The 27,172-nt window shown below is 32.6% G+C and overlaps 1 protein-coding gene across 1 annotated transcript in view; it reads right to left on the bottom strand.

Annotated features, from left to right (window-relative positions):
• The window catches only part of LOC126881944 (protein I'm not dead yet), a 335,541-nt gene extending 314,376 nt beyond the window's left edge, over nt 1-21,165 (bottom strand). Inside the window, exon 1 of the mRNA XM_050646682.1 lies at nt 20,858-21,165. The gene's annotated coding sequence lies outside the window, so the exon portion shown is untranslated. The remainder of the gene's footprint in view (nt 1-20,857) is intronic.
• Between the last annotated feature and the right edge of the window lie 6,007 nt (nt 21,166-27,172).

Here is a 27,172-nt window from a genome sequence, read left to right as displayed (position 1 = left end):
CTAATTTTTAACATGCCGTATCTCGGTTTGTATTAGTCTTAGTGATATTACAAAAAAATAATTTAGTTTGTGTTACTAAAAGATACAATTTTGATATCTACAGTTTTTTTATTAAATGCGTATTTTTCAAGGTATTCTTAAAAAACCCTCTAAAAAAGTCGATTTTTTCATCGAAAAACTGTTACTTTCAAGCGCGAATAACTCGAAAAATATTAGTTTCACGAATAAAATGTAAAAAACATTTTTTTTATAATTACTGTTTACATCTATTTACATAGTTAAAATGTAATAAAAAATTCCCGCCCCCGAGATGGGGTGGCAACTACCCCCAAGGTTTTAGCGTACAGCGGCATGATATAGAAAATGATCCTTGGACTATTCCCTACCTTCTGTGAAAATTTCAAATAAATCCATGCTGGACGAAAAAATTGCGAGCCAAAATGCTTCATTTCCTCGACTATTAATTTTTACATAAGTTATGGACAGTTATAAAATAAAATTTATTATTTATTTTGCAATTTTCTAAGAAACAAATAAGGATAGACATATTCAGCGAACGCCATATTGAAGTTTTTTATATGATTTATGAGTTTCTTATTCTCAAATTTATTTAAAGTGCTTCACTTTTTAGTAATAAACAAAAAAAGCGAACATTTACCGTTTTTTGATCTTCATTTGTTTATAACTATGTATATCATCAAAATCGGCTGCAGGAAACATATAGGTTATTAATATAGATGTCCATACTACTCAAAAAATTTGGTTTCGGCATGAAGGGGGATGTGTCACGAGAAAAATCTTATTTTTCTGGACTGCCTCACCGACTGCACTCTATATATCGCTTTGGAAAAATGTATTTAATTTCAATTTTGGTAAAACTCTTCAAATACAAGCCATTGGACTTCATAAGCCCTAGGTTTCACCCAACGTGACGGGAAGTCGACATTTGAACTCTTCGTGTAACTTTGCGTCGATTTATAGATATGATGTCACTAATTTTTAGTCATTCTTGGCATAACTTTTTAATCGGAAATGATATCGAAACCGTATCTCAAATTAAACATAAGAAAAATATTTCTTTTCTTCAGTGCAAATTCCTTTCAATATCATCATTCCCTTTGCCTTATCCCTATGCGGGATCGGCTTCCCTAATTGCATTTCTCCACACAATTCCATCTTGGGTCATATCAATGTCAATCCCCTTTACCAACATGTCCTGCCTTATCGTCTCTCCCCAGGTCTTCTTTGGTCTTCCTCTCCTACTCCTTCCAGGAATCTGCACTTCAGCTATTCTTCGTATTGGGTGATTAACGTCTCACGTTGAACATGACCAAACCATCTTAACCTATGCTCTCTCATTTTGGCATTGATTGGTGCCACACCTAGACTTTCCCTAATATACTCATTACTAATTTTATCCTTCTTTGTCACTCCACTCATCCATCTAAGCATTCTTATTTCCGCCACATGCATTCGTTGTTCCTCTTTCTTCTTCACTGCCCAACATTCAGTTCCGTACATCATAGCCGGTCTTATGGCTGTTTTATAGAATTTTCTCTTCAGCTTCATTGGAATTTTTCTCTCACACAACACACCACTCGCTTCTTTCCACTTCATCCATCCAGCCCTAATCGCACTGCATGCATCTCCATCTATTTCTCCATTACTCTGTAATACCGATCCCAGGTACTTAAAACTATTGCTTTTTACAATCAGTTCACCATCCTATGTCCTATCAGTTCACCTATGTCAGAAATAGTCAGTGTTGTAGGCTAAGTTTTAAAAAAGGGGTGCATCACTGGATGCCTCCCTACATGTCATTCCTAATTATTGTCAGTCCTATTACTTATTGTCTGTTATCTACCTAAACATTTAGGTTTAGATGATATAGATAGATTGTAATAAATGTGGGGTTAAAAAAAAAAAAAAAAAAAAAAAAAAAAAAAAAAAAAAAAAAAAAAAGTTCACCATCCAAAGATACCATTTTATTTGTAGTAACTCCATCTTTAAATGAACATTCCAAATACTCTGTTTTTGTCCTACTAAGTTTTAAACCTTCTTCCTCCAGAGCTTGCCTCCACTGTTCCAGTTTTTGTTCTAAGTCTCTTTCACTATTTCCTACTAACACGACATCATCAGCATACATTAAGCACCATGGAATGTTACCCTGTAGTTTCGCTGTTATCTGGTCCAAAACTAATGAGAATAAATACGGACTAAGCACAGAGCCTTGGTGCAATCCTACTTTCACATGAAATTTATCAGTCTCTCCCACACCTGTCCTAACACTACTCGTTACCCCCTCATACAAATCCCTCACAATCTTTACATATTCACCAGGGACTCCTTTCTTATTGGTGGCCACCACAGAGTCTCTCGAGGAACTCTATCATATGCTTTCTCAAGATCAATGAATACCATATGAGCGTTTGTTTCTTTACTCCTGTATTTTTCCATCAACTGCCTTATAATGAAAATTGCATCTGTTGTTGATCTGCCCTGCATAAAGCCAAATTGATTCTTGGATAATTCGGTCTCTTCACGTATCCGTCTATCAATTACTCTTTCCCATATTTTCATGGTGTGGCTAAGCAGTTTTATAGCCCTGTAATTTGTACATTGTTGTGTATCTCCCTTGTTTTTGTAAACAGGTACCAGTGTACTGCTTCTCCATTCGTCAGGCATTTGTCCAACTTCCATAATTCTATTAAATAGACCTGTTAGCCACCTTGTTCCTGTCTCTCCCAATGCTCTCCATACTTTCCCAGGAATATCATCTGGTCCTACCGCTTTTCCTTTCTTTATTTTTTGAAGCGCTTGAGCCACTTCCGCGTTTGTTATTTTGGTGACCATTGCTGCTACTGTCTCCGTTGACTCTACAGGCTGTCTGTCAAATTCTTCATTTAATAAGCTGTCAAAGTACTTTCTCCATCTCTTTTAGACATCCCTTTCGTGAACTAGTATTTTATTATTTTCATCTCGGATACATCTAATCTGATTAAAATCTTTTGCTTTCTTTGCTCTCTGTTTGGCTATTTTATATTTCTTCGTTTCGCCTTCCCTGGTATCAAGTTGATCGTATATGTTTGAATACGCTTCTGCTTTGGCTTTTGCTACTGCTACTTTCGCTTCCTTTTTCGCCATCATATAGTTTTGAAGATCTGTGTCGGATATTTTTTCTTGCCACTTTTTATATAATTTTCTCTTCTCTTTTATTTTTCCTTATACTTCGTTTAACCACCAACAAGTCTCTTTATCCTCAAACATTTTTCCTTACGTTCTCCCAAGTATTTCAATAGCAATCTCTCTAATACTACTGGCGATTTTCCTTTCTAGGAAATTCCTTTCAATATATGAAATATAATACAAAGGTCGACAGGAATACGTAATAAGGATATACAATCTAGAATTACAAAATACTTCTCACCGTATTCAAATCACAAATGAATAACTTGATTTAATTTGATTTTCAAATCAATACACATCATATACTTTGATCCTTATCGAGTTTTTGGCCGCTATATTATTGTAAATAAACATTATATTGACATTATCACCTACTATGCTTATTACTTAGAAATTTATTCATGAATCAGAATAGACAGACATTTATCGAATCTAATTTACCCCATTTTATTTCTCGAACAAAAATAAAAAATATCAAATATAAGGTATTATAGGTAGTATATAGGTATGTTCTTCATAAAAATAATTTTTTGATATACATAATTATATTTTTATGATGGAGGTTTTTGGCAGTCTCCAAATAGAATACATACGAATCAACAAGCAATTGGACTTCGTGGGTCCTAGGTTTTCACCCAACGTGACCGGAAATAGAACAGGAAGTCTATATTTGAACTCTTCGTGAACTTTGCGTCAAATGATATACGATTTCACTAATTTTGAGTCATTTTTGGCAAACTTCCGGTCATAATTTTTTAGGCGTAAATGACATCAAAATCGAAACTAAGTATTCTAGCTCGTTTTTCAAAACGCCCCGATATAACATGCACTATTTCTGTGACTGTAATGTGGCACTTTCGGTTACAACTTTCTAACCGGAAGAGATATAAAATCCGGAAGTGTATATTTGATCTCGTCTTGCTATGGTGCGTCAAATAATATATCGCTTGTACTATTTCGGCGACTTTAAAACAGCACTTCTGTTTGCAACTCTGGCACCGGAAGTCTAAGTTAAAATTTTTCACATTCAATACCATTTATAGGTTATAAGCTCTCATTTGACACCTCATTTGTCATTTTATCTGTTTTAATAACGTAAGAGTTATATTCGCTGAGAGACAGACCGACATGACACCAAAAGTATATATTTGTTTTTGTCTTGCTAAGCAGTGACCAATAATATATCGCTTGTATTCTTTCGGCAACTTTTTAACAGTACTTTCGGTTGTAGCTCTAAATAGCCATAAATTGTTATATGTACAGTGATGAGTGCGCTAATAACCGAAAAACAACGCAAAAGACGGAAAACATATTATGCTGTGAAATAAAGGAGACGAAACTACTGTAAGTGGGAAATTTAGCGATATAAACGTATAATTTTACATTATATTGATAGTTTCTCACCTTTAAACGTATCGGTGATGTAGGCTCCGATTAAGGCTCCTACGATGTTATATCTTCTCAATATTGTATTACGTAGTTGAATCCTGGACACTCACTGAAGCAATGGAGAAAAAACTTGAAGCCTTCGAGATGTGGCTATACAGCCCAATCCTAAGGATATCATGGACGGACAAGATAACCAACGAGACCGTATTACGAAGAGTGGGCAAAGAAAGAGAGGTGATGTATACCATTAAAAGGAGAAAGTTAGAATATCTCGGACCAGGGCCGGAGTGGCTCATGAAAAAGGCGCCAACCCAAATTCTAAAAAAGGCGCCAACCCAAATTCTAAAAAGGGCGCCAACCTAATATCTAAACAAAGGCGCCAGACCCCCTTCCTAAAATTTTACATCAAACTTTTTATGCAAAGTAAATCAATATTACTCGTGAATTTTTTTAAGTTTAATTTTAATTTAACTCCATGAAGTAATTTACTATTTTTATTGGGAATAATAAATTATATTAAGATGCCACAAAAATATAGCTTCAGTTTCCCAGTATCCCTTTTAGTCCGGAGACATTGGAGTGAGTCATCAGTGGTGGTGCAGCTGGAACAAACTATGAATGAATGAGATGATATGGAACATCATCAACTACATCAATATCAGTAGTGAAGGGAACAAAAGGCAAGTACTTAGCAAAGAGGAAAAGAATAAGGAGGAAACTATAATCTTCGGAAGAAGAGGGTCTTCGGTTAGAAGATATTCGGTCAGGGGTAGGGACCTCACCAAGATGGATGTTTCAGGGGAAGCAACCTTGCAAAGGAGCTCCTCACTTGGGGAAAAATATGTAGATAGAAGGAGGAGAACTCCGACATAAGACTATGGTAAGATCAATGGAGAAACGAGAGTTACAAATAATTTAGTGAGACTAATGTCTGACCATACAAACACGAAGGTCGAGATCAAGAATGATGTATGTATAAACCTTAAGAGTGTCACCGAAGACATAGAGAGCACTTTCAGACAAGTCACCCTCGGCAGCATTAAGAAACGAGATAGAAAGTGGAGAAAACCGACGAGGAAGAAAGAAGTAAGGAGAAGGCAAGTGTGTCCACATCAATGGACTTCGAAAGTTCTTCCCCGAAAAACTTAGTGAAAGAGAGATAGAAATGATCGCAACAGTCCCGAACTCAGGTGAAAGAGGCTTTGAAAAAATAAACGACATTATAATAAAGTCGAATGGGAAGAAAATATCTATATGCAGTCGCGAAACCGGGAAAATGGAATAAATCTGCAGGCGACTTAGTAGTGGTCATGGAACAAGGACTTTCCGGTGAGGGGAAAAGGTACCACGACCTGATAAGGGAAAAACCGGTAGTATCTACATACAGCCCAAGAGAGGTGAAGTACCTTTAACTTAATACTATGACCACAATTACAAGAAAGGGTCAGGAGGAAGAGAACAGGGGAAATCGTCAGACTATTTTCATGGTTCCTGTAGAGAAATGGGTGACAGGGATAAGAGACTACTGGCAATTCTTTTGAAATTGAGGGAAGACATGGAGACACTGGAGATCAGAGTAATTATATTATCATAGCCCTCCATTACTCTTAATAATTGGGGGCTATAGAAGTAGGAACATCAGGCAAATCCTGAAAGTAATCTTCTTGGGTATGGACATCCACCTCTCACTGAGGAGTATGAACGAGGGGACGCAGAAGTTGATTGTGAAGGGAGGTGGAAAATCCTACGCCGAGTTGCTAATTAAGGGTAGCGCAGACACGAGGAAGGAGAGGATTACCGTCAAAAGCGCTAAGAAGATTAGGGGCGGGGAGCTCAACCTCGAAGTGGCAGAAAAAGAACAAGCCGAGTACCTGAAGAAGGCTATCGTGACCCGCACGGAGGGAAACACAGTAGAAGATGTCCGGAGCTATCAGAACCAGGTGAAAATATTTGATATAGACGGAGATGTCACAAAGGAAGAAATCCTGAAAATGGTTTGAAGGTATACCGGCAGCAGGAAGTCTAACGACGTCAAACTCGTCTCTATGAGAAAATTGAGAAGGAAATACAACCGTTACAGTCGGAATCGCAGCCAAGAAGGCGCTGGAAAGAGAACATATACCCATTGGCCGGAAGTCGTGCAAGATACGAGAGAGTGTGCATGTGCCTCAGCGGTGCCTCAGATGCCTGCAATTCGGGCATAGTAAAACCGACTGCAAGGGAAAAAACAAATCGGACTCCTGCTACCGATAAGGCAAGGGGGCACTAGGCACGAGATTAAAGTAATGAGACGACTTTCTGTCTTACGTGTAAAGTCCGGTCACAGAGCCGACAGCTTACAGTTCTCGGAGTATAAAAAACTGATCCTGGAAAAGCGGGGCCTCAAGAGAGACCCTGCCACAAGAGACGAAGAAAGGGTCGATGAAAGCACCTAGGACCAGGAATCAGACAAAAACCATCTAATACGAAGTTCCTTCAAATAAATATGGGAAGGACGAGGACCACTCACGATGTTGCAGAAACACTTGCACGAAGAGAAAGTTGTGACGTGGTCCTCTTTCAGGAGTCCAATGTAAAGTTGGTCTCTCGACAAAGAATTATTAAACATAGGAAATCTGATGGGACAGGGAAACACCTATCAGAATGGATAGACGCCACAGGGATTACTTTGCTAAATGACGATAAGGCACCTACGTTTGTGAGAGATAATAGTGAATCCTTTCTGAACATCTCACTGGTTTCAACGTCACTTCTAAACAGGGTCATAAGCTAGACTGTTTTGGAAGAAGAGTCGCTCAGCTTACATAAACATGTGAGTTTTGAAATAATGAGTAAAAGAAAGAAACAGGAAGATAGAGATATCGATCTAAAGAGACTTTTAAATGAGGAGGTTTTTATGGATGCTGTTGGCTTGATTGGTTCGAGATGCGAGGATGTAAGTAAGTTGATCGAGGGTCTAAGTGCGACATCACAGTTGGCTTATGTAAAGTCAAACGGGAGGTGCGAAAGGAAACAACCATAATGGTGGAATGAGCGGCATGAATATCTGAGGACAAATTGTATTAGAGTAAGAAGGATACAACAAAATTCAACAAGGTATTAGGTATCAGATTAGCTTTAAAGGTATCAGATTAGATAAAGAATGCCTGATATGAGTTGAACGAGTTGAATTTTGTTGTACCCACTGGCCTTATTATGTAGCACTCTAGGGCGCAACAATATTATATGTATAATATAGAAGTAAAAATTGTGTTCGAGGGCGCCGCTCGTTGCATCTAAGCTATTTATTAAAATATAATCAGCGGGGGTTGATACCTACGAAAGGCGCCTGAATCGCAAAAATGGTCTTCGAGGGCGGCGCGCATCGCACCTAAGCTATTTGATTATCTGATACCTGATACATGTTGACAAGTTGTATTTTGTTCATTGTCTGGCTTCATTATTTAGGATTCTGGGGCGCAACAATCCAGTATGTATACTGTAGTTATGGAGCGCAGAAAAATACACCTGTATATTTAGGCCAATTGTGGGATGTAACATGTAACACTCTTTATATTAGATATCAGATAATCAAATAGCTTAGATGCGAGACGCAGTGCCCTTGAAGACCATTTTTACAATTTGGGCGCTTTTCGTATGTAAAAATATCCGCTATTTCTATTATAGTAGAAACAGCGAAAATTGATACCTATATGTCTTCGAGGGCGCCGATAAAAATTTTCTTCGAGGGCGCCGCTAGTTGCATCTAAGCTATTTATTAAAATAGAATCAGCGGAGATTGATACCTACCAAAGGCGCCTGAATCGAAAAAATTGTCTTCGACACAGCGGAAATTGATATCTACGAAAGGCGCCCGAATCGTAAAAATTGTCTTCGATGGCGCCGCTCGTTGCATCAAAACTATTTATTATAAAAAAACAGCGGATATTGATACCTACGAAAGGTGCTCGAATCGTAAAAATCGTCTTCGAGGGCGCCGCGTCTAAGCTATTTATTATAATACACACAGCGGAAATTACCCACGAAAGGCGCCGGAATCGTAAAAATTGTCTTCGAGGGCGCCGCTAGTTGCATCCAAACTATTATAAAAGAAACAGCGGATATTGATACATATGAAAGGCGCCCGAATCGTAAAAATGGTCTTCGAGGGCGCCGTCCGTCGTAGCTAAGCTATTTGATTATCTGATGCCTGATACAAGTTGTTTTTTGTTGTACCGACTGGCTTCATTATGTAGGATTCTGATTACTGAGGCATGTAAAAACATTTTTTAGGGGAATGGTAGCTGCATCATCTTTGTGTAAAGGTTCAAAAAAAAATTTTTCCAGTTTAATTTTTTTTATGGATAGATAGGTACTAACGAAGGCAAAAGGCGCACCGGCCCGAGGGCCGGTGGGCCGGCGGGCCAGTCCGGGCCTGTCTCGGACACATAATGAGAAACGGCACTAAATACAGATTACTGAAGGTAATCCTTCAAGGTAAAGTATTCGGAAAGCGAGGAATTGGGAGAAGAAGAATACCATGGTTAAAGAACCTGAGGAAATGGCTCTCCACAACAACAACTAATCTATTTAAAGCATCAGTTAATAAAATAATTATAGCCAGAATTATCGCCAATATTCGAAACGAATAGGCACTAAAAGAAGAAGAAGACGTATCGGAGTAGTTTGGCAACTGCCACTGTGGCAAAAAATTCTCCTGTGACAGTTTGACTAGGATAGATCTCTCTCTCTCTCTCTCTCTCTCTCTCTCTCTCTCTCTCTCTCTCTCTCTCTCTTTCTCTCTCTCTCTCTCTCTCTCTCTCTCTCTTGTCGTTTCCCTATTACTGAGGATCGTGATTTCTTCCAATATTCCTAACAATGTTTCTCCATTGGTCTCTATCTTCAGCTGCTCTAATGAGTGCGCTCATTAGAGCAGCTCATGAGTAAGGATAGGTCTAAAGGTAAGAAATTATTAATATAATGTAAATGTATAGGTTTCTATCGCTAAATTTCCCACCTCTAATAGTTTCGTCTCTTTTTAACTCACGACTTGTTATGTTTTCCGTCTTTTCCGTTATTTTGCCGGTTATTAGCGTACACTCATCACAGTAATCACTAGAGCTCGGAAAATATGCAAAATGCATATTAAGTGCATATTTGAATATTTTGGATAAACTTTATAAGTGCATATGCATTTATTAAGATTGCATATTTTCAGACTTTTGTTACCTCAAACAGAAAAGTTAACCACTAAGAGAACTAAACCACTATTTGGTGACATCCTTAATCTCTGCCTTTTGCAATTTATAAGGCAAGAAATCGACGAATAAAGGATACGAAGGGGACTATACAATATGCAGTCACATTTTGTTAGTGAAAAAATTTGTTATTGTTAAGTGATGCTGAGCCATATATGAATAAAATTGGACAATATTTAAAATTATTTTTTTCAAATTTGTTACTTGTTTAGCACACGCTTTAAATAGAATAGCAGAAACTGTAAGGACAGACTTTTCCAATGGTCAATACCCTTGTATCAAATATAAAAAAATATTTTAAAAGCTCTTATGCGAGTAAGTACAGGTATAGGTCTAAAGATCACTTACCTAATGTGACTTGACCACCTGAACCTATGATAACTAGATTAAGAACATGGTTTAATTCTGTAAATTTCATAACCGATAATTTTGAGAGAATTAGAGACGTCATTACTTTGTAGTTTAGATGTAGATAACTCAGGTGCTATAAAAAAATGTGTTTATGTATTAAAAAACGTTATTAAAAAGTAATTTGACACATATCCAAACCAATTTTGTAAATATTGCTGAACCAATTACTAAATTCGAAAAGCGAAATATTATTTCATTAGACCAAAGTATTGAAATTATCAATTCATGAGGGCTATCAAGAGAAATGAGGGATATCAAGAAATAATTCAAATAAATAATATTATGAAGATGGGGAAATGTGAAGATAATTTAATTTTATAGATAGAATCCTCAATTGATCAATATTTTAAGTTTTCTCCTGTACCTTCATGAGAAGTAGAAAAAAGTGATTTTTGAAGTTATACTTCTTTACCGGCGATAGAGGGTGAATTTTTATATGTTAAAACCTATCAGCCCGGCGCATGCGCATTATAACTTTGTTCTGATTGGATGTTCAAATGACATGTCAAAAATTATCCGATATGGCAGCTGTAGGACAGCTGTGGTTTGGAGGTAAAGGTAAAGGTAAACAAATGTATAATATATTAGTTTTATTGTTGTGAGGACAGAAACAAAAAAGTTTATAATATTGTAGTGACTTTTAAATAGTTTTTAAAAGCAACAGGTACGTAATAATTGTTAATGTATCATGGTTATAAACCTACCTATTTGATCTGCCAAAATACATAGTATGTACTTTTATTTATATAATTTGATTACCATCAAAATTTCTATCAATATTCACCTAATATATTGTTTTCTTACTCTATGTTTTGTTGTATTTTTTCAATTCTAAATCATTTCAATTCAAAATTAAAATTATTTGATCAATTTTCAAAATATCAAAATATCACAAGTTTAATCCGTTTAGTTAGTCGATCTTCGTAAATAATGACACATAGTGTCCGTGGCTAAGCGTTGAAGGCGAATGAATTCCAATACCAACCGCGCTTATCAGCGCTGGTTCGAGTCCCAACAGAAAATTTCTTTTTTGTTTTTTTTTAATACATTTTATGATTGTAAGTATATTTATTATATAATTGTATTTTCAGAAAATACGTATTTAGTTAAAAAAATTTTCGACAATTAATGTTCAGACATCATTTGTGGCTTGTTTAATGTGTTTGTGTGTGTTTTATTCTTTTATTATTTTAATTTTTGGCACTGTTCTAATAAAAATGTTTGAGAAGTAGTAAGTATAAATTAGTTTAATATTTAAACAAAATATAAATAAAAAGTATATTAATTTCGTTTAAATCATATAATAGAAGTATAACTTCTTACGTGCGTACAAAGTACACACACATTCTTTTTTTTTTGAAAAATGTGAATTTTTCCCTGTATAAACAATTATTATCAGATACACCGCTCAGTTTTTCTGTAGAAAATTTAGGAAAAATATTTAATAATGTATCTATAGTTTTAATTGTAATAATAATATAATAAAGAATTATGATGATAAATATATATAAAGAATAAATGAATATAATGATGTAGGTAATAGAAATTTCAATAAATATTTTTTGTGACTTTAGCATAAAATAAATATTTTTTTTATTTAGCTTAAATGTCTCGACAGCTAAGACCATTGGCATAAAATATAGATATAATTAAATACCTTCAAAACAAGGATTTCTGCGTTTTTTATTTATATGCATTAAATGCATAAAAGCATATTTTAGTGCATATTTTAACTGTTTTTTGTGCATATTTGCATGCATATTTCAGGGTTTTTTAAGTGCATATTTCCCGAGCTCTAGTAATCACTGTATATGTTACAGTTGAAGTTGATTTTCAGTTGACTATTCCTAGTTCGAGTCAACTCCAACTGAAACGAACAGTATAAGTTGATTTTAAAAATTTAATTCAACTTTTACTAGTTTGAGTTGACTATTCCTGGATCGATTCAGTAAATGTTGATTATACGAGTATAATCTCACGTGCTTTTTTAAAGACTATGCGTCTCTTTGTTTTGACCCTTTCAACTACTTATAATTTGAACATATAGGTCAGGAAATGAAGCTGAAAAAATGGTAAAACCTCGCAATTGTTTCGTCCAGCATCGATTTGTACAGAATATTTGGGATTAGGCTCATTTCACCCTCTAGTTCATTTTCTATATTGAGCCGTTGTACTCTTTTGGTTTTTTAAGGGTGATAGCTACCCCTAATTGTAAAAAAATTATAAAATAACATTTTAAACTTAATTATCGTCAACATTTGATTTTTATTATTAAGTAATGATTGTTTTATATTTTAAGATATAATACCATAATATTTTAACTCTAAAAACCATCCTTGTTGGAGCTATATATGTATAAAAAGAATGATTTCGGCTGGCACCGATTTGTCAAAAAATTTGGGATTAGGATCATCTCGCCCTGTACTTTATATTCTATCCTATATCATGTTCAAGGGCGTTTATTATTTTTAGGGGTGTAAATCACCCCTTACTTTCAAAAATTATATAAAAACCTTAACATGGGTAAAATTTGGTTTTGATTGGTTAAATAATGATTGTTTTATGCTTTAGGATATAATATCACAATATTTCAACCGCTAAAAATCACCCTTAATAACATTGCAATTTTTATAAGTAATTTAATAGATCTACACAGAAAAACAAGTAGAATTATGTACAAAAACATTTAATTACACAAAAATACGAATTTACAAATAAAAATACAAATAAATTTTTAGTCATCTTCATCGAGATCGATGTCATCTTCATCTTTTTCTATGACTGGTGGGCTATTGTTGCAATCATCCCCCGAGCACCCAGAACAAGTGGGATTGAAGTTTAACCCCAATTTCAAAGAAATTAACCAATTTATTTACTATAATAAACACAATTGAATAATTCTACAAAAAATGTCAGAGCACATGTTATTTCCTTCGAACTACTGTAGAACACACTGACGAGGAATCAACTAAATATACAAACATACGCAAAAATGAGCAGATGTTTCTTCTTTTCTGTCTTTCAAAGAAGATTCAATTTAGTACTCTATCATTTTTTCGTATCTCCAATATTTTTGGACATATTTTGAAGAAAAGGGTAAAAATTACGAAATTGCAAAAAATCATTTTATCTTTAATCTCCAATTTAATAAAAAAATTTTTTATTTGGCCACCCTGTATCAATAATATTATTCTTTATATTAGTGAATAGAGAATTTAACACCCGTTCAAATGAGATACCACACGACCCCTATTCGTATTTAAAAAAATCATCGATTACGTCATCACGCTCATATGGATGACGTCACTAGTATGAAATATATGCCAAAAAATTTAAATTTAAAAATAAAAATCGACCTGTTTTGGGATTTTTCTGCAAAGTTGTCCATTTTAGAGAAAATGAATTTATTCCATAATTTAGCCCCTCTCTGTATATAAAAATATTTTTTTTTATTTATAGTACTATACAATTGACCTGGCCTCTTGTGACTAATCCAGGTCGTTTCCTGATGGGATTACAGTAGTTTATTACAATATTATTACTATAAGAATTTTTTCTATTTGACTAATTAACAATAGCCCTAATCTACTACTAATTATGAAAACTACAAATTGTAAACAATTCTAATAAACAATTCTAATGAACAAATAATAACAACTAAACAAAAACTAATAAACAAAAGATAAATTATTACTTTTTTTTTTTTAACATATAATTTTTATAAAAGTGCTCCCATTTCTCATTCTCAGATGAGAAATGCCCACTACTCATCTAAAAATAGTCACGAATAATTTTAAGTGCAGGTCTAATCGGCTTTATGGTATTCTCAATGGTATTTCGGTGAGCCTCAGACCATTGAGTTTTAAAATTTCAGGTTTTTAGTTTAATTTTTTTTTTATTTGATTTATATTTTTTTTTTGACTTTTGATTTATTTTATTTTATTTTATATTTGATATTAATTTTTAATTATTTATTATATAAATATTTATTTTATTATTCCAATATTTTATTTTATATTTTTATATGTAATTTTAATTTTTTTTTGTATAATTTCTTATTCAAATTCATAGAGGTTGGATATTATTTACTTGATTTCTTCTTCGTCTAATATTATATAATTCTAATTGTTTCTTTGATATTATGTCTGCTAAATTATTTAGTGTATTAAATAATCCTTCATTTTGTATTATATTTTCTATATTTATGCCAACAAGGTCCCTTCTCATTCTTTGTAGTTCTTGTGTATTTGTTTGTCTTTCGCAAATAAATACTATGTGTTCTGGTGTGCCTATTTCTCCACACAATTCACAATATTGATTGTCTTTTAAGTTAAATCTATGTAGGTATGTAGGGTACGGACCGTGCCCTGTAAGAAAATGGATAAATCCTTTTTTTGGTTTAAAATAATTTGGTATATTATTTAAATTTGGAATAAAATTATAGAGACGTCTTGCTTTAGGGGAATTATCCCATTCGTTTTGCCATTTTCTATTTAATATTTCTTCTAATTCTCTTTTTGTTCTGATTTCTATTCCCATTAATTGTATTATTTTTTCATAATTTTCTTTTCTTTGCCAATATCTACATGCACGTTTTTGTGTTTCCAAGTGCATGGGCATTACACCAGTCAATACTGTTAAAGCTGATGTTGCTGTAGTACTGAAGGCTCCTGTCATTCTAACAAGGAAACCTCTTTGTGCTTTATTCAGTTTTTCAATATTTGTATTATTTGTTAGTCTGTGTGCCCATACACTTGCACCGTACCCTACAATTGAGGCAAGCAAATAATTACACAAGGCCGAAAATCAATTTTAATTATGAGGGTAGTTAGGGGGATGTTTTCACTGATTTTTTCGTAGAAAAAAGTAGGTAGCCACTTTATTTTGAGCATAAGTCGCTCAATTTTTCAACTAAAAACTTTTCTTTTGAAATGTCTAATTGTATACTTGAAAAAATATTCTGTAAGTCTTTCTCGAAAAATGCAAAGGTTTTCCGTTATTTGGCTTTGAATATTTCAAATTATGCATTTGACGAAAAAGCTAACCTTTAACATGCCGTATCTCAGCTTGTATTGGTTGCAGAAAAATTATAAAAAAGGATTTTGTGTTTCTAAAAGATACAATTTTCAAAGCTACAGTTTTTTGATTAAATCAATATTTTTTGAGTTATTCTCAAAAAAACCTCTCAAGAAGTCGATCTTCTCGTCGAAAAACTGTTACCTTCAACCGTGAATAACTCGAAAAATATTAGTTTTACGAAGAAAACGTAAAGAACATTTTTTTCTTAGAAACAGGTACATTCTATTGATTTCCATGGTTAAAATGTAATGAAAAATTCCCGTCCCCGAGATGAAGTGGCAACCACCCCTAAAGTTTTATCGTACAGCGGCATGATATAGAAAATGATCCTTGGACTATTCCCTACCTTCTGTGAAAATTTCAAGTAAATCCATGCTGGACGAAAAAATTGCGAGCCAAAATGCTTCATTTCCTGGACTAATATCCAGTAACATTATTTCATTTCTAATAGAATCGGTTGTTTGTGTGAATCAACTTTTAACAAATGGCATTGGGAAGAGTATACTTTAACTAGTTGGAGTCTACTTTTACTAGTAGATGTTGAATAAAAATCTACATTTTATATCTATAATCAACTTTTACTGAAACCAGACGTTTGAGTTGACTCTAACTAGGAAAAGTCAACTTCAACTGGATAATCAACTTGAACTGTAACATATACATGTGTTGGACATAACGTCACGAGTGTTGGCGTAGTAACGAATGATTGTTTTAAATACAAACCGAGGTTACGAGATATCTCATTTGAATGGTCACCTAATCCTCTTTGCAATGATGGAATATTTGGGATACTTATTTCTACAGGATTAACCAAAATATTGGTTAGATTACATTAAGTTACGTTAAGTTTGACTTTCTTTTATATTTTTGCAGAACAGAATGCATCAAAGTCGACCGAATCATTTAAAAAAGTTGAAGGAATGCACCAGAAAGAAATTGTTCAAATAACTCCTGAAGACATAGAAAACTTTAGGAAATAATAAATTGCCAAAGGTAAGTAGGTCATCAATTCCAACATTTCTTATAGTGTGCTTGTGTTTTACTACTAAACATTTATTATAAGCTAATAAATTGTGTTAATTAATCCAGTTTTTAAATCCAAAAAATTTGTTTAAACAATGTTTGTCCAAAAATTTCGCCCGACACCCTTCTGATTTGATTAAAGGGAACATTTTTGAATAGGAATCCACAAATAAAACGAAACAGAATTTTTTTTCATACAGGAGAGGCCAGCACGGTTTGAAGTATACTGATTAGGTACTGCTTTAGTTTCCACGAACAAACTTGCAAAAATTTACAAAGCAATATTATAATAATTCTACAGGAAAAAATACTGATACTGCTATTAACTTTGATTAAACTTATTTAGAATTATAAAAAAAAAAAGTGAAAAAATTCTATATGAAATAAATAATAATTTTTAATTCAGTTCTATAAATAAAATCTTATAACATATAATTATATTGTTTGGAAGTTTATTTTTAATAATGTACTTATCATAAAAAAGTAATTGACAAAAAATTTAATTTGCTAAACAAAGGCTGTTTAACCTTCGGAGTACGAAGACTGGGTCAAGCGTGACCCGAAATTCAGTTATTTCTGAATATTTTAAGAAATAATTTTTTTACAAATCCGATTGATCGTAAGTTCTCCTTATTTGTTTCAATCTATTTTTTCGTATATAAATCGTAAACATGCAAATTGCAATTTTTCCTCTACGTAACATCTATGATGCCGGGTCAGTCCTGACCCGGTCTTCGGATTTTGAAAAATATTTTCAATATGTTTGTAGGTACACGTAAATCGCAGCTCTCTGTTTACGGGTATACGTACAGTGGAACCCCGATAAGTCGGCCTCCGATAACCCGGAAGTCCGGCTAACCCGAACCGATTTTTATCAGACAAAACAAACATTTTTTAACTTTGACTAAGTTTTTTACCAAGAAATAAACAATACTGTATACAACTGTACGTAATTTAGATGTATTGTGCATATTTTATGTATGTATTTCATGTTTTTGCAATTATAATGGAGTTTATCTGTAAGCATACCGTGTTTTATTAATTTTTACTATATTCTCCGGCTAACTCGGATTTTCGATAACTCGGATCGGCCGCAGTCTCGATTAATCCGACTTATCGAGGTTCCACTGTATTCAAATATATGGCCGGAGAAAATTTAACTATGCCCGTTTTCTGTAAGGTATTAAAATCTGGCCGCCGGAGCGAACTAGTATATGCCCATGGGTAACCATCTTAAAAAATTTAAATACAATAATTTAGGATTTTCTTTGTTTTTTGTTGAATTAAAGATACTGTTTAATAATACTGATTATTTAAAACATCCTTATAAAAAAAATGAGAATGGGTCACGCTTGACCCATCATCGTAATCTAAGTAAGTCAAATAATCTCCGTACTCCGAAGGTTAACAAAGTAAATATTTATATTATACTGTTAAACAGTACACTTGTGTAAGTTTTTCTAAAAGAAAGTCTACAACATAAGAAAAAATATGCTTTATTTTGTTAGGAATAAATTCGTTTCTTATAACAAAATTAAAGCATCTTTGGGATTTGGTAATAGGTGTATCTCTTTGAGTTACATCGAATTAAAAAGAATGAAGAAAATTGGAAGCTGAGAAGTATACCCATTTTGAACTTTAAAATTCAGTTGTCTTCAACCTAGTTTTTTTTGGTAATTTTAATTGTAAGTAATTTTGCCAATTTGGTAAAATTGACAAAAAAATAATTACTAAATAGTTAGTAATTTGCCAATTTTGGCAAAATTGGCCAAAAATAAAAAAATTGAATTTATGACAAATTCACTTATGACAAATGAATGAATGGGAAAGAAAAAATATTTTTGAAGTGTGTAAAAGTATCTTGTTTATATTTTTACATACTTCAATAATACTTTTCTTTTACCATTCTTTCATTTATTACAGTAGTAAAAATGAAAGAGTACCCATGAACGAACATATAAAACACGCTGTATTTTCCTGTCACTGTGTCACAAAGAAAATTGCCCAGTGCAAGTACATGTAATAATAATTATTACATGTACTTGCGCTGGCCAATTTTTTGTGTGACACGGTGACAGGAAAATACAGCGTGTTTTATATATTCGTTCATGGGTATTCTTTCATTTTTCCTACTGTATATAACAGGGGTGGCCAAACTGCGGCTCGCGAGCCACATGCGGCTCTTTAAAGGATTACTTGTGGCTCTCGATTGTACCCGAGTTATTTTTTAATTTTGTATTAGATATGATTTAAAAAAATTATTATCGTTCCATAATATGTGTTTTAAAATGTCTTTTAATTTACTGACAACAAACATGAAAGACTTTGTAACAAATTCCATTTCCATCCAAGATAAGAATGATATGACACATCGAAAACTGCGCTAACGAACATTACATAAGAGTGGCGCAATGTAAAAGTCAGTAATCAACCGAATCCAGACCGATTTTTGTATCTCTTGCTACAGATGTAATTTGTAATTTGTATTAGGTACACATTTTGCATTTAAGTCATTTTACTCGACTTAGAAAAAATTTTTACCATATTATACTAGAAAAACTTAACGAGTAGGTATATAAAAAAGCCGGAAGGAATATTGACCGAACTCCAAAATAGATTTGAAGACTTAAAATATGTTAAATCGTCTCTTCATTTTTTTTCGAATTCATTTGAAATGAACATAGTTCATAAGGTGAATTTTTTATTATTACCAATATATGACCCAAACAACATCTGGAGAATTAAAATTAATAGAGACGCAAGAAGATCAAGCTCGAAAATAAAACTATAAGTCGACGCCGAATACCGAATTTTGGAAATTTGTACCAGAATCCAAGAAGGTACCCTAAAAAAGAATGCTTGTCGAATTATTTCCATATTAGGGACAACGTACTTGTGTGGACCATTTTATTCCATTTTATAATTCGTGAAATCCTAACACCGATCAATATTACCTAACCAGCATCTAAAAGAATTACTGAGAAGTCACATATTAATCACCAAATTCTAAAGAACTATCAAAAGAAGGAAAACAAAAATGTAATAATTAAGTTTAAATATTTCGTAATTGTATTTCGGTTTTCAGTAAGTAAAAGTTCTGTTAAAAAAATTGTAAATACCTTCTATACATAGACACTTTTTGAATAAGTATTTTATTGCGGCTCGCGAAAAACTTCAACTTGTGAAAAGTGGCTCGGACTATTAAGAAGCTTGGCCACCCCTGGTATATAATGTAATGTATTTATGTTTTAAGCAAATTTAAGTTTTCTTTGATCAACGACAACAACTGTGAATTAGTTTTCACAGTAACTTTTTTTGCAATTAATAAAGAATTAATTAGTTAATATTTATTAAAGAATTAATTAGTTAATATTTATTAAAAAATTTGCATTATGCTCTTATCTAAAACTTTTGGGCAGTAAAAATGTTAAAAAAAAATTAATTACTCCTTTGGGAAATTTTCCTCCAAGTTGGCAGGTGAGTAAAATATAGAAAAAATATTATGTGAATTACTTCGAGTATAAAAACGTTAAACAGTAAAAATAAAAGAGAAGCAATATGATATATGTCAAATTATAGACAAGAAAAATGGGTATTTATATTAGAAGAAAAATAATATTTAGAAAAAATGCTGCCTAGAAATTTAGTATTATTATTGAAAAAGACTGATATTTGAAGGTACTGGTATTTTTGAAGTATGTAAAAATACCTTTTTTTACAATTAAATATAATTTTTCTTTTCATATTAATTCATTTATTATTATTACGTTTTATAAAAATCTAGGTTTTCTTTTATCTGCGATCCCTATGAATTAATTTTCATAGTATTCTTTTTGTAATTAATAAATAATTAATTATTATCAATATCTGTTGGAAAGTATTTTATAAACTAAAAAATATTTAAATGCCCTTAAAAAATGGGTACATATTTGTATAAAATATAGAAAAAAATATGTGAATTAAAAAATAAAAATAAAAGAGAAGCAATGATACAAAATATGAAAACTTATATAGACAAAAATGAGTTAAAAATATAAATAACTAATAATTTTTTACAAAAAATGTTGCCTAGAAGTTTATTATTATGTTATTATTGAAAAAGACTAATGTATTTTTGTACATACTTATGATAAATTAATGAATGGGAAAAGAGTAGTATTTTTGAAGAGTAGTATTTTTTTATTTTTACACAATTCAATAATACTTTTCTTTCCCCATTCATTCATTTATCATTATTATGTTTAAAAGGAAGTATTATAAAAATATTAATAAATAATAATATTTAGAAAAATTTTTAGCTAGTTTATTAATATTATTGAAAAATGTTGAAGTTTTTGTAGACACTTTTCAAGAGAATTCGTCGTGACAAAGAAAATTACACTGTAAAAATATCTTTTTTTTCATATTTTTACACATTTCAATAATAAAAGACCGCTATGAATTAGTTTCCATAGTATCTAAATGTTGTAATTAATAAAATATATAATAAATAATAATTAATGAACTTTTATTAAAAAATGTGCGTTACTCACCTCAACTAATTTGTTATTTTCAACAAATCACTACACAATAATAACAAAAAAAGAGTTTAAATGTTCATTAAGATTAGGAACCACTAATGACTAGATTTACCGAACCCCCTTGCGTTGACAAATTTCTATCAAATGGTACGGATCGTACTGGTACTGGTTGCGGATTGCATTTCGCGCAATAATTTCAAACCTGGGTAGTACCGTGTAGTACTAAAAATAAAAGCCTTGTTAACTAGCGGTAGCGCGGTCAGTACCTATTTGTTCTTTTTCTAAGGACTGGTATACTGGTTTAGTACCGATATGTGAGCTCTGACTGACTGAGAACTACAAACGATATCCATCAAGATGGATGAACCAGGAGGCCATTGGCGTTACGGCGTTCTTTTTTTGCTGTGATGTACGATCATATAAAAAGAAGTTATGCAAATACGTCTTCAGACTACCGCTGACCGAAACTTATTTTTTTGTTTTTTTGAACATTGGCGGCGAATCTAAAAATAGCCACTACGAGAAAACTTAATCGTACTTACTGCTATCAACACTTTTTAGATCATTGCTTTACGAGTCTGATCTTGTAATGACCGTATTAGAAGTATTTCTTACTACGATGTACAAAACAAAAACTTTAATCATTTTTTATTTTTTTGTGTTATTTAGTTTCCTTTTGTTTTGAAAAAAAAAGACAAGGATTATAATCTCAACATACTTGGAGTGACCATATTAAGTGATTATCTCGATTTTTTACGCAAAGGTGCCGATGGAAGCGTGGCGTATTATTTAGAACTAGCATTTTATAAAAATTATATTTTCAAAAATCTCATCATTGATTCTGTTTCACGAATGGAAAAGAATTCTTCTTCTTCTTCAGGTGCCATCTCCGCTACGGAGGTTGGCAATCATCTGCTACTTCATACGTACTTGGGCGTCATTTCAAATGTCGTTTTCAATGACAGTGACACTTCATCCCTACCCACTGTCATGGCAGTGACACTTCGTCTCTCAATTCTCAGTATGGTGGTGAAAAATTAATTTCGGTATAGAAGCCGAAGAAGCTTCAAAATTGAAACATTTCCATGAGCACTTAATATTCTCTTGGGGTGAGTTTTTCATAAAGCTTTTTATAATAATTTCTTATAATCATTTTTTCCTATACCTAACCTTCCATGTCTACGACCACATGGTCAGTTTTAAATACCTATCTCTTTCTAATTTTCAGTAGTAATTGCACAAGAGCTCTAAAATTACCGAATTTTTCCCGAGTGACACTTTGACAGTTTTAATTTCACGACCCGAAGGGAAGTGAAATTATGTCAAAAGTATCACGAGGGCAAAAATTCGATAATAATTTTAGAGATCGAGTGTAATTTGTTGCGATTATTTCATGAATAAAACTGTTCAAAACCAAAATTTTATTATAATTTATTAATGTAAGTACAAATTAGTACAATTAAACGCACAGTTGTTATAAATATTTGACGGTTGAAAGTCATCACTTTTATAATTTTTAAAACATTAATTGTCATTAATGTCACTGAATGTATTTTTTCGTAGCAACGAAGGGCATCTGACGTAATATACTTGACGACGGGATATTATCAAAAATTATCAGTTTAATTTTTATTTCTATAGCTTTCTATTGGTCAGAATCTCCTATGAATGAAATAATCATATATACAGTTGAGTCCGCGAGTCTTTACCCGTGCGTCATTAATACCTGGCGAGATAAAACACATAGATACTTTTTATCTAGCATCATTCTCTTCCACGCATGAAACTCATGACAAACCAGCTGCCGTTTGTTATTAAGTAAAAACACATGTTATTTTTATGAACCGTCTAGACTCAGTGCAGTGAAAAGAGATAGGTACAAAAAAAGACGATTCGGTATGTTTTCATATTTTAAGCACAATTTGTTTGACGTTTCTGCTTTGTTTACTTTTGTGGCTGTCAGTCAGTTGAATGTTTTGCCGTTTTTATCGAATTTTTGTGTTTTGAAGTTTCTTTATATTACACAAACAGTTGTTTTCACAACTAATTTTATATTGGGCTTTGAAATTTTAAGGTAAATAATTATATTTTGGCAATTAATATTTAAAACATACAAAGCTAACGTCATTCACACAGTAAAGAAATGATTGTGTTTAGATTTCCGTCAAAGTGAATAAAATAACAAAAATAAACTATGATATTGAATTTTTTTATAAATTGTTTATTTATTTATTAATCAATAATAATAAAAGAATTCATTAAGCTACTTCAAATGTAGTTGTAATTCTGCACAAAAATTTTGAAGCAAAATTTACATTTGGCATTCTATATATTTGATAACGTCAAATTTTATAATAAAACCCGTAATCGGAACAGTAGCCACTTTCTGTCAGTTGTTGTTGCGTGAAATAGATTTCCGACTTATTTCGTATGCTTTAAATGATGACGCACGGGTAAAGACTCGCGGACTCAACTGTACACGTTTAGTAATCAAAGTTTAACTAATAATATTCAATCTTAATTCCATTTAATTTACCTTTGCCAATTAATAACTACTTTTTACGATTGTTTGACAAAGGCTCGTTTTTGGTTTTTCTTCTTGATGTTTGATATGTGTTTTTATCTTATAGTTTTTGGGAATAAATCAACCTTTCTCCCTTCGGGAGCCTCAAACCGTCCACATCACCGGTGATACTACTTATAAGGCGAAGACAACATGACATCTAGATAGACTGCAACGACTACCATCTCCAGCTGCAGGGGCCTAGGGCCGAACATCTGCCCAGGTCTACAAGAAGTCTACAGCAGTACCATTCGACATCAAGAAGTTACCAGCGAACCAGATACCTAAAGCCATAAGTATAATCCAGAATTGTTAGTTTTTGGCAAGAATTTGAATGTTGTTAATGCATTTAATAAGTCATATTTTTATTATATCTTTATTGAACAATAAACATGATTGGTTAAAATACTGTTTTGTTTGCTTCCATTCTAACTTTTCAGAGTTCATATTTTAAGATTAGGACAAGACGAACACACACTCTGAGAGACTGAGCTAGGCTGGGGTGAACGATAGCTTTCATCTTGGATGATTGGAATAATATTTTCGAATATTGTTTCAATTAGCTGGGGTAGTCTATTGTCATTTTCATTTCAAATGTGAAAATTAAAGAGATGTTACTCTCTTGGATACTTGTTACAAAGTATTAGCCAGGATGTTAAGAGAGAGACTCAACAGATGCGATGAAGATAAACTATTGGTGAATATCAGGCAGGTTTTAGAGTTAATAGATCAGTGGCAGATCAGTGACTACCTGCTATGAACATAAGGTATTCCTTTAGGTATTGTTTATAGATTTTAAACAAGCGTATGATAGGATAAGAAGGAATAAAATGTATCAAGCACTGAGCTCTTTGGGATACACTTCAAACTGATTAGGTTGAGTTTGTAGTATGGAGAGGATTCTTATCGGACGAATTTGAAAGTGAGCAGAGGTTTTAGACAAGAAAGTCTTGTATCCACAATGCTTTTTAGTTTGGTATTAGAAACAATAATCAGAAATAACAGACTTAAAAGGACGGGCACCATCTTCAATAGATGCATTATAGCATTATACCATCAATAGATAATTATATATTATAAAATATTACATTACATTAGGTATACATATTACAAACTTATATCAAATGGGGTGGCTTCTTATCTACAGTTCATAAAAAATGACATAGTAACGTTATTTTTAATTTTTGGTTTTATTTTAAGTATTAAAATTAGTTTAATATTTAAATAAAAATACAATTAAACTGTTTAATTTTTTTTATTTAGCTTATTGTCTCGACAACTAATGGCCATTGGTATGGTACAGTGGATTCTTCCAATCAGGTACCTAGTGCAATTTGTAGTGTGTGTGTTTAGTAAATGTCTTGTTACTTAGCAAAGTCGACGTCATTGTCTTTGCAAAGAGACGTTAATTGTATCAGAACGTCTGCGGTCCCTCCGGTGAGTACCGATCCCAAAAGAATAGAAACTATTTTCATTTATTAATTTTTAATAAATCAAAAATTATCCACCCAGGTGAGATTCGAACTCACGACCTTTGAAACGGTCCAAAGGTAGGAGTTCTTACCACTGAGCCACAGAGGGGTCATATAATATATTATTTCGTTAAAATCATAATAATAGAAGTATAACTTCTTACAGCACGACCAGATTCATTTTGCATTTGAGATTTGGATGCGCACTGTTATTGACGTTCGGTTTTTTTCCCCAAGCGGGGATTTTTGCAGTAACTCGAGCGCGTCATATTATCATATGGGGAAAACCCTGGTACCCTGTAGATGTACCTCTACCATATATTGGCTCTAAACACAGGGGAGATCGTTAAGGGGGACCGAAAAAAAATCTATCCTTAGAAAAAATCGAAATCGTCAGATTAAGATAAGGTAAGTTAAGTACATGCAAAACAGTGTATATTTCAAAAATTTGACGATTTGGGCAGGGCGGCGTAAGGAAATGGGTGAGTCACAAAGTTTTACAAGAAAAAAGCGAATATTTCGCGAAATGAACGATAGATCTAAAAACTAAAAAATATGTGCTCAATATTTGTCAAAAATCTATCGAATGATACAAAACACGACTTAAAATTTTAAATACGAATCCCGCGATATTTCGCGAAATGAACATCAGATCGAAAAACTGAAAAATGCACTTATTCAATATGTTTGAAAAATCTATCGAATGGCACCAAACACGACCCCCCACGGATGTGGGGTGGGGGGTTACTTTAAAATTTTAAATAGGAGCCCCCATTTTTTATTGCAGATTCGGATTCCTTACGTAAAAATAAGTAACTTTTATTTGAAACATTTTTTTTAATTATGGATAGATGGCGCTATAATCGGAAAAAACGATTGTTGGAAATGGAAAATTAAATTAAAAATGAAAAGTCCCCACTAAAATGGAAAACTTTACTTAACTTTTTTTGGTTTTAGGACCTACTCTTCACAATCCAATAGGTCCCCAAAGCGCTCGAGTGACTGCACATTTAGCATACTTTCCTCCCCTACTAGAACGTCAACATCAGTTTGCATCCAAATCTCAAATGCAAAGTGAAACTGGTTGTGCTGTACGTGCGTACAAAGTACACACACAAGCTTTTTTGTAGAATTATTTTGTAGAATGTAGACTGTAATAAAATGTATACTTTGAAATATAATTTAAAATGTTTCCTTATATTTCCAGGGCATACTTTTCGTTGGTCAAAAATGAAGAATTTGTATTAGCAATGTTTTTATTTAAAAAAAAATGTACGCCACTGGATTTAAAGTAGCTTTAAATAGCTGTGACAAAAATTGTATTAAAATATATTTATTAATAACGAAGGTGTAATAACTTAAGATTTTAAAACTTACTAAGCTACGGGTCACCAAAGAACTCCCTATCGCAAGAGATAGCCATGAAAATTATATAATTTTAATAAGAAACTATCATGCGCGAATAAAATGTTAAAAATTGCATAAAAATTAAATGAGAGTAACGAACTTAGATTATTAACTTTAGCTATAAAACCTAATATTTCAACGTTAATCTAAGTTTCCATAAAAATGGCAATACTGCTAAGGGCGTAGACGCAAAATTTTGGGCCAATGCTTTTTAAATGCATTCAGTTTTTTCGGATCCTGAGAAAACTAATAAATTATTTGAAAAATTTAAATGCAGAATGAAAGATTACCTACATTATTATACCGAGGGTTTAAAGTCCCTGAAAACTTCTATAATGTTTATTTTAATAAGTTACAGGGGTGAAAAAAAGAGAAAATTTAGTGTGATTTTTAATTTCAAATATCTCAAGAACTTTTTGTTTATTTTAAGGGTTTTTCGGCCCTCGGCAATAATGATAGGTATCTGTCATTGCGTTTGGCTGATTGCATTCGTTGTCGGAATCGTACCTTACAGGTACATAATTGAATGTAGGTATATATGTACACATATTTTTTTGCGAATACTCAAATCTAAGTATTCAAGCTTAAATAACGGGATAACAATACATTTTATAAAATATGCTTACTGAACATTTCAAAGTACTTAGAAATATCTGTCAAATGAGCTATATAGGAAGTTGATAGCGTCAAAATTAAGCAAGTTATGATGAAAATAATAGGACCTTTTCGAATTTTCTTGGAAAAAGCGAAAAATAAAACATACGACATCTCCACAAAAATTTAAATTCATAGTAATCGCTCTAAAGACTTTCATTATTTAAGAATAAGTAATAACATTCTAAATCTAAAATTGACCGGCTTAGAATTCATGTATTTCTAATAATA

The sequence above is a fragment of the Diabrotica virgifera genome, chromosome 3 (genome assembly GCF_917563875.1).
Source record: "Diabrotica virgifera virgifera chromosome 3, PGI_DIABVI_V3a".
NCBI lineage: Eukaryota > Metazoa > Arthropoda > Insecta > Coleoptera > Chrysomelidae > Diabrotica > Diabrotica virgifera.
Note: the sequence above shows the minus strand (reverse complement) of the source record. Positions and strands in the feature narration are given on the sequence as shown.